Source organism: Tamandua tetradactyla, chromosome 7, assembly GCF_023851605.1.
Source record: "Tamandua tetradactyla isolate mTamTet1 chromosome 7, mTamTet1.pri, whole genome shotgun sequence".
Taxonomy (NCBI): Eukaryota; Metazoa; Chordata; class Mammalia; order Pilosa; family Myrmecophagidae; genus Tamandua; species Tamandua tetradactyla.
The window spans coordinates 53,108,531-53,124,380 of NC_135333.1; the positions used below are offsets into that span (position 1 = coordinate 53,108,531).

At 36.3% G+C, this 15,850-nt stretch overlaps 1 pseudogene; it reads right to left on the reverse strand.

The window, feature by feature from the left end:
• Window positions 1-3,648: 3,648 nt before the first annotated feature.
• LOC143690447 (adenylosuccinate synthetase isozyme 2 pseudogene) lies at window positions 3,649-5,069 on the reverse strand (annotated as a pseudogene).
• Between the last annotated feature and the right edge of the window lie 10,781 nt (window positions 5,070-15,850).

A 15,850-nucleotide genomic window follows, 5' to 3' on the forward strand; every position in this document is an offset into this window, starting at 1 on the left:
TTTTTATATTTGTGTGTTGTGTTTTGCTCATCATTTCCCTGAGATCCAACTTGAATTTTCCAACTTTTTTGCCATTTGCTCCTTTATTTGTTCAAAATCAGTTGTCCTGTCCTCTAGTTCACTTATTCTTTCTTTTGCCTCTCCAAATCTGCTACTGTGTGTCTCTAGTATATTTTTTATTTGGTCCAAAGCATCTTTAATCTCTGTGATATCTGCCATTTTTCTATTTATTCTTTCAAATTTCTCTTTGTGCCTTTCTACCGTTTTCTTGATCTCCTTTATGTCATTAGCCATCCCATTGATATTTTTTAGTAGAGTTCTATGAACATCTTTGATTAGTTGTTCCAAAGTCAGTGTCTCTGGTGTTTTAATACCTGTGTCTTGGTATGTTTAGTGATCTTCTGTTGCCTCAAGGTGTAAATATCTTGATAGGTTTACTTTGGAAGTTGATGTCTTTCAGTAGCCTAAAGCTTTGTATTTGCAGAATGGATGTGGAGAAAGATGCAGGGCATAAAACAGGGCACAACAGTGCAGTAACAGGTTGCAACAGAGGTATAGGCAAAGGTTGGGACTTTATACTGGTGCCTGTGAGCATGGGGTGCAGGGTGTAGGTTGTGGAACTGCAGTACAGGGACTGTGGGTGTAGAATGCATCTCAGGCCTTGTAGCACAGGAGCAGGTTGTGGTATGGGGGACACAGAGGACGGGAACAGCAGGAGGCTGTGTGGATGCAAGGGGGCTGGTGCACAGGTAGAATGTGGGTGGGCATGTGAAGCATGGGGTTCGTGGGTATCAGAGTGTGTGTAGGTGGCATGAAGGTCAAGACACAAAGAGGGCAGGGTACAGGTGTTTCCTTGTGCAGGGCAGGAGTCCAGAGACCTGGATGCAGATGTGTGAGTATGTAGGGGCAGGGAACAGGTCACCATGTTGTGGGATGGGGGTCAGGGTTGGTGATGTTGTGTGGTTGAGGCCCTGGTGTGGGTGTGCAGATGCATAGTGGCAGTTAGGGCAGAGTTGCATGTGTGTGTAGGGTAGGGGCTATGTAGCACAGATGCTAACATGTGCACCTTCCAGGTGTGGGACCAGGACACTTGTGCTGGGGGTGGGGCAAGAGTTTGCACATGTGTGGGGCAGGGGATTGGGGGGCAGAAGTCAAGAGGTCAGTGCACAGATGTGTGGACACCCAGTGGTGAGGATGTGGGTATGCATGTGTGCGGGTCAGGGGTTTGGCCCTGGTGTGCACTGGTCTAGGGCATGGGGCCCTGATATGCGCATGTGCAGAAGTCACAGGCAGTGGGCCAGAGTTGTGCTTGCATCGACTGGATGTGGTTAGTGCTTTCCCAGAGCTTATGAGCATCTGAAGGTGCACGCATATGTGTATACGTGGATCTGAGCCAGTATATGCTGATGTACAGTGTGCTGACCTCTGGGAGTTTGTGACAGCGTTGCATGACTGTATGAGCTGGGGGTGGGTGTAGCCCAGGTGTGAAAGTTTGTGCCTACAGCCCAGACGTGCAGGTGACTGCCTGCAGAGGGCAAGGAGGGGAACATGAGGGTTGAGGGGCTGAGCATATGTGCGCTGGTCAAGACTCTGCATTTGTGTGGGAGAAGTGGGTTGGGCTTGGGCAGGCGTGCATGTGTGGGGTGGGGATATGTAGCGGGGACGTGATGGCAGTACTTGGAGAGCAGTGTGGAGACAAGTGACATGGTTTAGGTTCCTGGGGTGTGGAGGGAGTTGTGGGCTGCATGGCAGAGGCAATGCACATGAGGATAACCCCTTCAAGGAATGTGGCTTGGTTTACATCCTTGTCCCTGTCTCCCTGTCCATGCACTCCTGAGGGTTCTGGGCTTCCATCTGGAAGGGCGCACATTAGGTTGCTTGTTCTAGCTGAACGTGCTCCAGTTTTCCACATTTTTATTCTTCAGCTTTTGCAACCAGTACCTCTCTGTGTGGTGTAGAAGATCCTCCCAGGTCACTCACACCCTAGAATCACCATGCCATTACCCTTCCCTTCCCTTTTCTAGCAGTTCCTTGGAGCAGGGGTGAATTTGACCTATTCTATTCTGCCATCTTCCTGTAAGCGATCTTCTTATTTTACCTCGATTTGCTTTTTATTCATCTGACTTGTTTTATTCATCCATTTCTCTCTCCTTTCCTTCTTTTCCCATTAATTAATTATTTCAGTTATTTTATTTTCCCTTCTATGAGAGTGTTGATTATATCTTCTTTTATGATTCTTTTAACTTCCAATCTAGAGATTATAATATGCATTCTTAACTTACTGCAGTCTAAGATAAATTAGTATTTTTATCATTTTCTAGACAATGTGAGAACCTTAGAACTCATTACTTCCAATTGTTCCCTTCTGTATTTTCTATGACAATCATCAGGTGTTGTTTTTTATTAATTTTAAAACCTTTAACTACTTGAGTAGATTTTACTTGAAAAATCGTCATGTAGTTTGGTTTTAGCTTTATTTTTATCATTTTATGGTGCATAGTTTATAAGTTTTGATTCATGTATCCATGACCATGTTCAGTGTGCAGAAAACTTTCATAACCTCCCAAACTCCCTCAGACTACACCTTTATTCTTAGAGTCTCCTCAGCACTAACCTCTGGCAACCAGTGATTTGTTCTCAATCACCATAGTTTTTTTTTGTTTGTTTTTGTTTTTACTACAATTGCTTGGTTCTTTTTAAGCAGCTACTGATGGTATAATAAAACAAATTTGTGGCACCTAAGTTAAACATTTAAATAACTCAGTGAAGGATACTCTACAATGCAATATGTCAAGCCTAATTATCAAATCAATAACTTTTTTTTTTCAGGAACGGAGAAATAAAGGCATTATCAAAACTATGACCAACAATATGGGTTCATTTTGATTTCTACGGATGATTTTGTAGGCATATTGGCAGGCATAATATTGGAAAAGAAATCCATAAGGTACAGAAATAATGGCAAAATAAAAAAGGAAAGATACACACTGCAGAGTTAATATCTGAAATTAAAAAATATATATATCCATTCAATATCACAATAGATCTTTTGAAGACTACTTTTTTAACATTATGATTGTTTTGGGGAACACTTTTCCTCTTCAAACACTTAATTAAATGTTCAATGTATTAAATAGCTTAAGTAGAAATAAGTTCTGTATTCTGTATAAATTAAAGGACCCAGGAATAAAAATAATCAGTTCACAATTTTAACAGAATTTGTATTATCACAAGTTTGCAGAACCCATGCCATTTCACCATTTTTTCTTACCAAATGAAGATTACAATGACAAAATTGAATGATCAGAATATAAAATATTTGTGCAAAACTACATTAATTGTACCTAATAGGGGTAAAACTTAACATGCTACCCAATAATGAAGAAAAACTGCACTGAAAATGGTTCTGCTTTGTATTTTAAATAACACAGATAATAGCATTACTAAGCACAAAAGAAAAGGAGGCACCTTGAGCAGCAGGAGCGACAAATGATTCAGCAATCATGCCAGCTAAGGAAAGCTGGTCCTAGAATATGCCAAAGTTTATTTCTCCAGCAGCCATCCATCATAAAGGACTGGAAGCAATTGTAGGGCTTAAAACTCACTTCACGGTTTTAGTATTGAATTTGAAGATCATAAGTGAAATGTTTAGGAAAATCTCTTTTTTCCTGTCTCGAAGAGTGTTTCTTGTATCACTGGAAATCCTCCAAACAGCTGAATCATAGACTCTCCGGATTTACATATAGCAGTCAATTTAACTGGAATTTGAAGTGCATCGTCAAGAAATCAAACATAATTTTGCATATGAACAGGGAGTTCTTTAAATATCCTTGCATTTCATATGTCCATGTTCCATCCTGGGAGAGTCTTATATTGAGAACTTCAACTTTATTTAAGGCTTCTTGGTTTGTTGGGAAATGAGGTATAATTTCACCATTTAACTTATAAGCAGCTCCAACTTTTATTTCTATAAACATGTCTGAAATATCCAATTTGATAAATTCCAATGCAGTAAATCCATTGATTATGTGAAAATATTTAAGCAAAATAAGGTCCAACCAGCCACATCTTCTTGTCCTTCTATTAGTTACACCAAACTCTCTACCCCTTGCTTGTGATATTTCTTCAATTTCACTGTCTTGTTCTGTAGGAAAGGCACCAGCACCAATTCTAGTTATATCAGCTTTCATAACTCCATATACTGCTCCCACATTTTAAGGAGGCATACCCAGATCAGTACAAACACCTCCAACAGTACAATTTGAAGAGGTTACAAAAGGTTAAGTCCCAAAGTTGATAGCTCGCAGTGTTGCATTTGTACCTTCTACCAAAATTTTCTTTGGTCCATGTAGGCCCTCGTACAGGAAATAAACTCCATCTTTCACCATTGATTTATTCCTTTCCACATAACCCTTGAGTTTTTCATCTTTGATGTCTATTTCCAAAGTCAGATATATAGATTTGTGCTGGTGAGCCAGAATTTTGAACCTTTCAAAGAAGACTTCAAAGTCAGAAATAAGTCTGACTTATTAGTCCACTCTGAGCAGCTTTGGAAGAATACACTGGACCAATGCCCTTTTTTTGTGGTACATAAATTTTTCTTGTTTGTTCTTGTCTTTTTTGTTCCTGGTTACCATCAGCTGCCTGATGAAAATAAAATGCAGTATAAGCTCTATCAGACATGATGAGCCTTTTTTCCCCAATCTTCTAGACCTTTTCCTTTTTGGAACATTTTTATTTGCTTTCTCAAACAATCCAGGTAGATGAATTACCACATCATTTACAATGACTGCAGTAATATTTGGGTTAATTATTCCACTGTGTAAAATATGAAAATCATATTCTACAGCATCTACAATAACTGTATGGCAGGCATGATTTCCTCCTTGGCAGAAGCAAACAGTGTCAGCATCCTAGGACAACAGATCCACCCCCATCCTTTTGCCTTTCTCACCCCACTACACACCAAGCACTGCAGACACCCGGTTCCCTCCGGGCCTTGATCTTGGGTGACCACAATTGCTTTTGGGAAGGGTTGATACTGCCGGGTTGGTGTCAGTGAATGACATGGCTCCGCTGATTCTCAGCGAGCCTGAAGAAGCTGCTGAAGGAGAGTACAGGGACTAAGCTGCTCTCTATCACCATAGTTTTGAAGTCCTCATGATAGCATTCCTATAGTGTACCCTGTGACATATTGACCCTTTCCATTGCATCACATATTTTCTCACATTTTTTTGTTTAGGATCATCTGTCTTCAGCCTGAAGAAATTTCTTTAAAGTTTTTCAATGTATATATGGGTGATACATTTTTTCTCAGATTTAATTGCCTGGAAGTGACTGGGTTTTGATTTGTTTACTTTGTTTGGCTTTTCCTTTATTTTTAAGGTGTATTTTTGTGGCATATAGAATTAGAAGATGGTTGCTATTTGCCTTTAGCATTGTAAAGATATCTTTTTTATCATCTATTTTCTAGCTTTCATGCTTTTGGTTAAATAGTCAGCTGCGAGTCTAATTGTTATTCTTTTAAAGGTAATGTGTCCTCTAAACTTTGGCTGCTTTTAACATTTTTCTTCGTGTGTTGTGCTCACAATTTTATTAAGAGGTGGTTTTCTTTTATCTGTTTCCTTCTTTTGTGCTCACTGAGCATCAGCTTGAGTATTTTTACTGATCTACCTTTAGTACATCAATTATCCTTTCCTCTGTATTTTATCTGCTTTAATGTAATGCAATGAGTGAACTACATTTTTAATTTTGGAACTTGACATCTGATTTACTTATTTATTTATCTGTCTGTTTATGCAGATTCTTGTTCTCTGGAGAAATTCTCCATCTTATCAATTCCTATGTTTGGGCCATGTGTGGGATTGTTTCCTTTATCTGGTCTTTCTTTTTTCTTTGGGCTCTTGTTGTTTGTGGCAATTCTTTGACTATGTGCCAGATATCCTATATAATAAATAGCACAGGGTGAAGTATAACACCTTAGTATCATCAAGTACTAAGCTGATTCAGGACTGGATTGCAGTTTTGAAAAGCACTGGTCTCACCTCCACTTTCAGGGTATAACCCTCCAAAGGTCTCAAAGAATATTGATTTTTGTGGTCCTCTCTATGTCCTAATAGCAAGTTTTAACCTCTATGTATTCTCCTTTACATCAAGTAACTATTTTTAAGCAAAACAGTCTAGTATACTTTCTACTGTGTTTCTTTGTGTTTCTCAATCTCTCACTCTGTGCATCTTAGGAGCACAGCATTTCCTTGTGCAAAAATCTTCTATATATGCAGCCACATTTTTTTGTACCTCCCTTCTGAGAATCTTAGCCCTTCAAGTCCTACCTCTCCCAACAAACATTAATTTCAAATTATGCCTTTCTACTTCCTTGACATGACCAACACTACTGCTGGCTCTCTGCCTCTTCACAGCATTTATGTAATCTTTGCCATGTGACCTTTAGCCATCTGTATCCCCACCATTAATCAGAAAATGCCATTAGATAAAGCATTGCTCTAAGGATGTAGACTTGCCTCCTTCAGTTCCATTTCTAATACCATGGCCAAAATTCATGTACCTTTGACCTGATACATCTAATTTGACTTCTTTGTCCATCATTGGTCAAATGAAGTTGGGAAAGTTCTCGTCAAATGTAAGAAGAACTTTAGCTTTTGACTAAAGTGGTCCATCAAGTCCTATATGATACCTTCACTTTTTTGGCATGTTATTTGAAGTTTTATATTGTTCTTGCTGAGAGTGTGAATCTTCCATAAGATATTCCACTGCAGTCAAATACTAGAGTCTTGCCTATATTCGGAAATTTTGATAAGGGATCTTGCCTTTTCTTGGCCAATGACAGAAGCCAAGTGAGATATATCAAATCCATGCCGTATGAATTTTGACCAGCCTAGTTCAAAGTTAAAAGAAAGATTAAAGCTGGCAACTGCCTCAGAAGATGACTTATGATTTGCAGCTATTCAGAATTGCATAGTCACTTCGTTTCTGTGAATTCTACAGTCTTGTGATTGTGCTTTACCTTTTTTAGTGATAATGAAAGTTATTCCAAACTGTTATGTTAATTTCTGTTCATGATATCCCAATTCTGTTCTACTCTTACATTCAAGGCACCTAACCAATTCACCCACACATATACACTTACACGTACATGTCATATGTCCCCACAGGATTATGAGGCTTTGGAATGCAGAAATATTTCTTATTTCTTCTCTGTGAGATATTTCTGAAGCTTTCTGAATACTGCTGTATCCAGTATTTCTGAATACAGTTTTTACTAAATATTTGTTGGACTGAATTAAGTTTTAAATTTTATTTCAGGCCCAAGTTGAAATAACTAAGATAAATAAAATATAATAAAATGATCCAAAGTAAATTAAAACTAAAATTTAGGGATTCTGATAATGTAAGCCATGTGAAACAAAGAACAAATAACAAAAATTGATTTAATGTGCAAATTTATGAACATGGTTATTTTTTATTCTAAATAGTACCTTTACAACAGTAGTCAAATCTAAAAAGTCAATATGCATTCAAAATCATCTTCATATGAAATAGTCTGAGAAAAGACAGCAAAAGTAGAATTGCCATTTTTACCTTGAGAATTAGTTGTAACTTGGAATTTAAAAATTATTTCTAATGCTGTGTATGTTTCAAGCACATAGAAGCAGAATAGATGGCTGAAATAAGAGCAGAGATTTCTATAAACATAATACGTTGTATTAAGCCAACTATTATGCTGGATATGATTTCCATTTAATGTCAGAAATTGGCTTTTGAAGATGGCACTCTCAAAATCAAAGCTTTCAATTTTTGCAGCTTCTGACTTGATTAAAGTAGAAAAAGAAGGAAGTGTTAAGGAAACATTTTGAGGACATAGTAACTCAAATTTCATTTTTTGGGTGGGGCAGGTATTGCTTTGTTTTTATTACATAAAGAAAGGAAAAAGAATGATTGAGATCAGCAATAAAAAGATAACTATGTCAGGCAGGGAAAAGTATTCACATCAGAGTTCTCTAGCCCTTCACTATTAGAATATAAATGCTACATCTTAAAATAAACTAGAAAATGAAGGAATAACTTCTTCTCTTTAAAATGCCAGATCAGAAGAGGTAAGCTTTTCTCTGAGATTCAGGAGAGCAGCCTTCTAAGGTCTGTGTTTAAAAATGGGGAAAGCACTCATGTGAAAAGACTGATCTTTGAATCTCACAAAACTGGTTTTCAGCATGAGTAGTGTTAATAGAAAGGAGCCCAGATGCCCAGCTTGTCTGATCCATTCACACAGTGAATCTGTGCATGTGGGCCACTGGGGAACCTAAGTCCAAATTGACACAGGAACTACATGCACTCGATAACATTTCCATGCCATGAATATGCTTTCTTCATGTAATTTTTCTTTGTTTCACTAAAGCAATAGCAGATTGGGGTGTGAAAAAGTTACACTCTGTGTCCCCAAAATAGTACAGCTTTTTCACGGGAAGTTTTTTTTCTGCTGCATTATCATTATCACTTAAAGAGGACATCTCAGAGGGAAGAACTCTGCTTTATCCCAGCTGTGTCACCTCCCAAAAGAAAATAGGAACTTAGATCTTGGGAACATAATTAGTAAAGCCATTTCCTGGAAACTCTGGCAGGGAAGTGACACACGTCTGGTACCTTTTGCAAATGATTTCAGTTGACTTGGTCACAACAATAACTTATGAAATTGTCTTGAAACTACTTTAGTCTAGGGATCATACTTTTGATTTTAAAAAATCTTTAGCGGCCAGTGCTTAGTGTAAAATTCATGCTCAATAAATATTTATGAAATTAAGTAATGACTATAGTCCAAATCTCTCTGAATGCCAAAGGACTGGCTTAAATTGGGACTAGGTCCACAATTCTTTAGGTCAGGCACCTCATTTACCAGCTCTGTGACTTTCTTATAAAGCAATTTACTTAACCTTTTTAAATTTCAGTTTCATCTATAAAACATTATATGGTTGCTCTCAAAAATATAACATCTATAAAGTGCCTTACAAAGAGCCTAACACATATTATATGGCACTGTTACTATTTTTATTATTATAATTAACATTTGCAAAGGAAAATGAACTTCCAGCACTTAGATATGCTTTTCTTCCTCATTCAACGCCTTAGTAAAAAGACCATTTACAGGAAGCCACATTTCATAATGTCAAATAATCACAGGCCAAGTTACAAATTGCGTTTTGTTTCTTTGGTTGCCTTCATTAAAACTAGCAAAATGTTTTGCCTGCTACCTCAGCATCTGTCTCACTTTGGCTAAGCCACTTGCCTGAACATTGCCCTTTTGTCTCATTAATAAACAGCTTTCCAGCCTTGGGGCATGAACTCCCCCAAAGTTCAAACCCACATTTGCACCATCACCCATACCACTCATATAACTCACCCTAAACCCACAACCTGTCCAAAATGATAAGATCACCAAAATGATAAGATCACCATCCCTACCACTCTTGACTCTTCGACCCCCAGCCCCTTTCCCTTTTCATGCCTTTGTTTCAAACTAACCAATATTTATTTCCCACAGGATATCAACTAAACTCCACTTCTGGACCACAGTAAAGTAGAAGCCCAGGGGTCCCTCTTCCTGTGTGTGAGTGCTCTCTACCTGCTGGTTGAGCCTGCTGAGCTGCTCAGCCTTCCTCTGGACCCCTCGTGGACACCCCTCTCCCTCTGGGACCTGTGAGTAACTATCTCATCTCATGCATTATGGCCTCAGTTTCCCATTGTGTCATTCTGACCTCAAACCCAAACTTAAAATCCATCTTAACTAATTCTGATCATTCTCCACCCCAACCACAGACACGCATACAACTTCATGACTCCAATAGGCAAGTTTTATAGGGTTTCCCATAATTTCTTTTAGCAGTGCTTCCTTTTCTCTTGTCTATTCTCCTAACATAATCAAAACAGGGAAGGGATTTGATTTTCAAACGGCATTCTTATTCCCTAGACATGCAAGTGCATTTCTTAAATGGATGCTCAAGAAAAGGCACCAAATGTGGTGATAGTGGCGGTAGTGGTGATGGTCTTAATACTTCTTGGAACTAACAAGAATATTTCAAGAGGAAGATTAAAGAACCCATTTATTTATTTATATTTTTAGCATTTTCCTGAATCCATTAAATAGAAAGGGCAATTAAGACTCATGAGTTATGCTAAAAGGCAGAGGGTTCACTTTTGAGGATGGACATCAGGGCAGTGCTGTACTGGGTTTTTGGAAGGCAAACTACTTGCTCACTAGAAAGTGCTGCTGCTGGAGCATGATCCTGTTTCATTGCGAAAAGTGCTGTCACATATTCAAACTCATGTTCCATCCAGAGGGGAGCACCACTTAGTTGTTAGTTACACACATCTACCTTATTATTGAACCTGTGACTCAAGGTGTGCAAATAGTTGGTTTTTAACCATATTTTGCAGATGGCTTAAGTGGCTTGTGAATCACAGAGGGAGGGAAACCATACTCATGAATGGAAAGAAAGTGAGACAAGATGAAATGACACTGCTCTCTCAAATGGTATCTGCCACTGGCCTTCTTCAACCCTCAGCATCATGATGATTTATTTAATTAAGTCATGTGCATAGAAGATTCATGTTAAATTGGAACAAGAACACCATAGTCTCATTTTCCTCACTCCCTGTTTTCAACCCTCTGCTGGGTCCTCTCATCTTTACCTACTAAAGCTCTTCTGTCTGTCTCCACGGTCTAGCCTTCTAATTTGACATGCTTCTACTTTTGCTTCCTACCTATCCATCCTTCTCCCTGCAGGGTGAATTCTGAAAACTAAAAATCTTTTTTTTTTTTCTTTTCATTTTACCTGCTTGTTAAAATCTTCAACTTTTCCCCATTTAGTTTTTGGAAAATATTCAAATTTCTTCCCATGGCATCTCACAATTTCCTGATATAGCCGTGTAATGATTTTTTCCTCTTTCGGAGGACAAATGAAATCAATATGTTCTGACTTTACTTCTGAAAGCAAGATAAGTCAAGGGATTTGAATATCAGTACCGAGGAGAAGGGATGTTTCAGTGTCTCCACTAAAAGTTTCTTTACTAACAATGCGTCTGAAAAGTTCTTTGCCTATGTCTTTCTTCATTTGGGAACACACTTGCTTATTACTTTTTTTAATGAGTTAACTGCATTATGAGATATGTGTGTTAAATCTGCATACATATGAATGTATATTGATATACATGAAATACATATGAGATGCATGCATGTGGTTAGATAGATAGATAGATAGATAGATAGATAGATAAATAGATATAGATACAGATTTAGCCTCTGATATTCAGAATCTAGCCTGACACAGCTAGCTATGTTTTAGTGCTTTTAAGAGCTGGGCATCCTATATACAATTCTTGACAAAATACATTATAAGACTTGAGTAAAAATTATGAATTTAAAAACTGGGAAGATGCACTGAGAATGAACCTTGAAATCATTTACCCAGAGTTAAGTTTAAATAAGTGTTTAATTTATTTCTGCCAGATAAAGTTTTGAAATTAATTTGATTAAATGGTGTGAGATAAGGGCCCAGTTCTATTTTCTTTTAGATGATTTGCCAGTGGTGCCTACTGTCCATTTATTAAGTAAACCATTAGATTATAATGGAACTGAAATACATTCCTTGTTATATGTTGAGTTCTCATATATACTGAAATCTACTTTTTTCATTTACATCTTGGAATATTATAATAGTGATTACTCAGTGATTTGAGGACAGTTGCTCTGGAGAATATTAAACAAGTATCTCTTCCTTCTTTTCCTTTCTTCTTGTCTTCTGCTTCTTCCTTCTTTTCTATCTTCTTACTCTTTCCTGACCTCTTCTTTCTCTTTATCTTTCTCCCCTTCCTTCTCTCTTTTTACTTCTGCATCTTTCTTTATACTTTTTTCCTTTCTGTAAACTTTACAATAATATTATTTACCCTTCTTCAAGCAATTTTACTTATTAATTTATTCCTAAGTATTCAGTTATGCTTGCTATTCTGAATGAAATGTATTTTATATTTCCATTTACATTTCTCAATATTCATGACTAGAGAGGTGAAAGGTCCATATTGCATGAAAATATAAATTTCTTAAATATTTATATATATTGCTTATAAGACATATGTTTATAGCAAAATGATGTAAGGAAAAAAGTCCTCTTCTCGATCACTACTCTGTTTCTGATGTTGATACATATCCACATATGCTAACAACCCCCAAATTTATATTTGCTTCTTATATTGCATTTTATATAGATAAAATGTTTACTACATGAGAAAAATATAATAACCATGAACCATTATGTACCAGATAATACGAAATTAATAAATATTAACCAAAACTGATTAGGATATAAGGAGAATCAAGAGAAATATAATTGCAGTAAGAATTTTAATAGACTTACCCCACTCTTTGACCAAGCACCTCTAATAATAAAGGAATTAAGCATATCTTTAGTTAAGCAAAATTATTAGGTATACATCAGGATTTTATTATATTATATGTAAGCATGGAAAATACCTTTCTTCTTTTTTTTTTTTTAATTTTTTTTATTCCCCACCAAATCCCCACCAAATGCAAAGGGTTTCCTAAACTTTTCCAAATAAATACTAAATAATTCTACTTCTATGTAAATTGTATCAGAGCACAGGAAAAAAAAAAGAATGTTCATTTTTTGGTCAGTGTGAAAGTACCATGTCTTAAAAATAAATTTAACATCAACGCATACAAATCATGTCACAAAGAAAACTGTACACCAAACTCACTTAGTAATATCATGTCTTAAATCAGATATCACTAAAGGAAATCTAACATATTTTGAGTATGCAGGAGTGCTGCATTAGGAAATAAATTACTAAGCACTGTTTACTATAAATCTTGATTTAAAAGAAAACAAAATAACCTCAAAATCTTAATGTTGTTAGCATAGAATTGATAAAATATTATCTTACATCTTTCTGTATCTCCAATGTATCTGTAAGGAACAGATTTTTTCATTTCCAAATTTTTATATTTGTACACTTCTTTCCTTGATGTGTCTTGGTAGAGTTTTATTTTATCGATCTAATCAAAGAACCATGTCATGGTTTTATTTAGCATTTATTTCTCTATTGTTTAATCCAGTAATGTCTGTTTTTATCATAATTGATTCCACCTACCTGTTGTTTTAGTTCATTCTTATTTAAAATTATGATTTTGTTTCTGATTACAGGCTTGCCTATATCTCATCAGTTTTTTTTTTTTTTTTTTTTTTTTTTTTTTTTTTTTTTTTTAAAGGAAAGACAGAGAGAAGGAAGGAAGGATAGAAGGAAGGAAGGAAGGAAGGAAGGGAAACATCTTTAAACATTTTCTTGTTTTTATTGTATTCTGTTTCTCCGTTTTTGTTACATGGGCTGGGGCCGGGAATCGAACCGAGGTCCTCCGGCATAGCAGGCAAGCACTTTGCCCGCTGAGCCACCGCGGCCCACCCCTATCTCATCAGTTTTGATCGTGTTCTTTTTATTGTTATTTGGTACATAAACAGAAACTGCTGTTTAATTTCCTATTTTTCTCAAAGAAATTGATGTGGATGTTTTAAAAATTCTGAATAATGGATATGGGTTACCAGGGGCTTGTGTGGGGCTAGGGAATGGCAAGTTAATGCTTAGATTGTACAGTTCCTACTTGAAGTGATGGTGAAGGTAGCACAACATGGCGAATATAATTAACAGGATTGAGTTACATATTTCAATGTGGTCAAAATGGTCCTATTTTTTGAAGTGCTCTGAGAGCATTGGGAAAAAGTAAACTTGAATAGTTCCTGAGAAGATTAAAAGGAAGAGAATAGGTAAAATATAACAGGAAAATGTGAATCAAAATAAATTCATAAGAAATTCAAATAATTATAAATGTAAAAACTCTAATAATGAAATACATCACAACTATGCATAATGATTTACATGCAAAAACTGTTTATAGTCTTAAATAAAGATAAAATTCAATGATGGTAAATGTGTGGTAAGAAGATTCTCTTTAGAGGGGTACTGAGTACATTGTTAAATAGTCTATTGTTAAAACCAATTTTGATTAATAAAACCAAAGCCATCTGTCTTTATTATTGAATAAACTTTAGGGATACAAGCATAAATCTAAAATTTACTCTAAAAAATTATTAATTTATTATTAAATCATAGTGGTTTCATTTGAAAAGTTCAAGACTATTGTGCAGTAAAAATTATTTCGCAGCTATTAGATTACCTCCATCTTAGTGGAAAGCATATCTGAGGCACGAAATAGACAATAACAGTAAGCTATGACTGGTGTAGAAAGAAAATGTATGTTGTCCTCTCTGCTTATAAAGTAGGATTAATGGTGAAGCCCCTATTGATTTTTTTTTTGTGTGTGTGTGTATATACCTCTGTCTTTTTTTTATTAATTAAAAAAATTAACTAACACAACATTTGGAAATCATTCCATTCTACATATACAATCAGTAATTCTTAATATCATCACATAGATGCATATTCATCGTTTCTTAGTACATTTGCATCAATTTAGAAAAAGAAATAGAAAGACAACAGAAAAGAAATAAAACGATAATAGAGAGAAAAAAATAAAAAAAGAAAAAAGAAAAAAGAAAAAGAAACTATAGCTCAGATGCAGCTTCATTCAGTGTTTTAACATAATTACATTACAATTAGGTAGCATTGTGCTGTCCATTTTTGTGTTTTTGTATCCAGTCCTGTTGCACAGTCTGTATCCCTTCAGGTCCAATTACCCATTATCTTACCCTATTTCTAACTCCTGATGGTCTCTGTTACCAATGACATATTCCAAGTTTATTCTCTAATGTCGGTTCACATCGGTGGGACCAGACAGTATTTGTCCTTTAGTTTTTGGCTAGTCTTACTCAGCATAATGTTCTCTAGGTCCATCCATATTATTACATGCTTCATAAGTTTATTCTGACTTAAAGCTGCATTATATTACATCATATGTATATACCACAGTTTGTTTAGCCACTCATCTGTTGATGGACATTTTGGCTGTTTCCATCTCTTTGCAATTGTAAATAATGCTGCTATGAACATTGGTGTGCAAATGTCCGTTTGTGTCTTTGCCTTTAAGTCCTTTGAATAGATACCTAGCAATGGTATTGCTGGGTCGTATGGCAATTCTATATTCAGCTTTTTGAGGAACCGCCAAACTGCCTTCCACAGTGGTTGCACCATTTGACATTCCCACCAACAGTGGATAAGTGTGCCTCTTTCTCTGCATCCTCTCCAGCACTTGTCATTTTCTGTTTTGTTGATAATGGCCATTCTGGTGGGTGTGAGATGATATCTCATTGTGGTTTTGATTTGCATTTCTCTAATAGCCAGTGACATTGAGCATCCCTCCATGTGCCTTTTGGCCATTTGTATTTCCTCTTCTGAAGGTGTCTGTTCAAGTCTTTTTCCCATTTTGTAATTGGATTAGCTGTCTTTTTGTTGTTGAGTTGAACAATCTCTTTACAAATTCTGGATACTAGACCTTTATCTGATATGTTGTTTCCAAATATTGTTTCCCATTGTGTAGGCTGTCTTTCTACTTTCTTGATGAAGTTCTTTGATGCACAAAAGTGTTTAATTTTGAGGAGATCCCATTTATTTATTTCCTTCTTCAGTGCTCTTGCTTTAGGTTTAAGGTTCATAAAACTGCCTCCAATTGTAAGATTCATAAGATATCTCCCTACCTTTTTCTCTAACTGTTTTATGGTCTTAGACCTAATGTTTAGATCTTTGATCCATTTTGAGTTAACTTTGGTATAGGGTGTGAGATACGGGTCCTCTTTCATTCTATTGCATATGGATA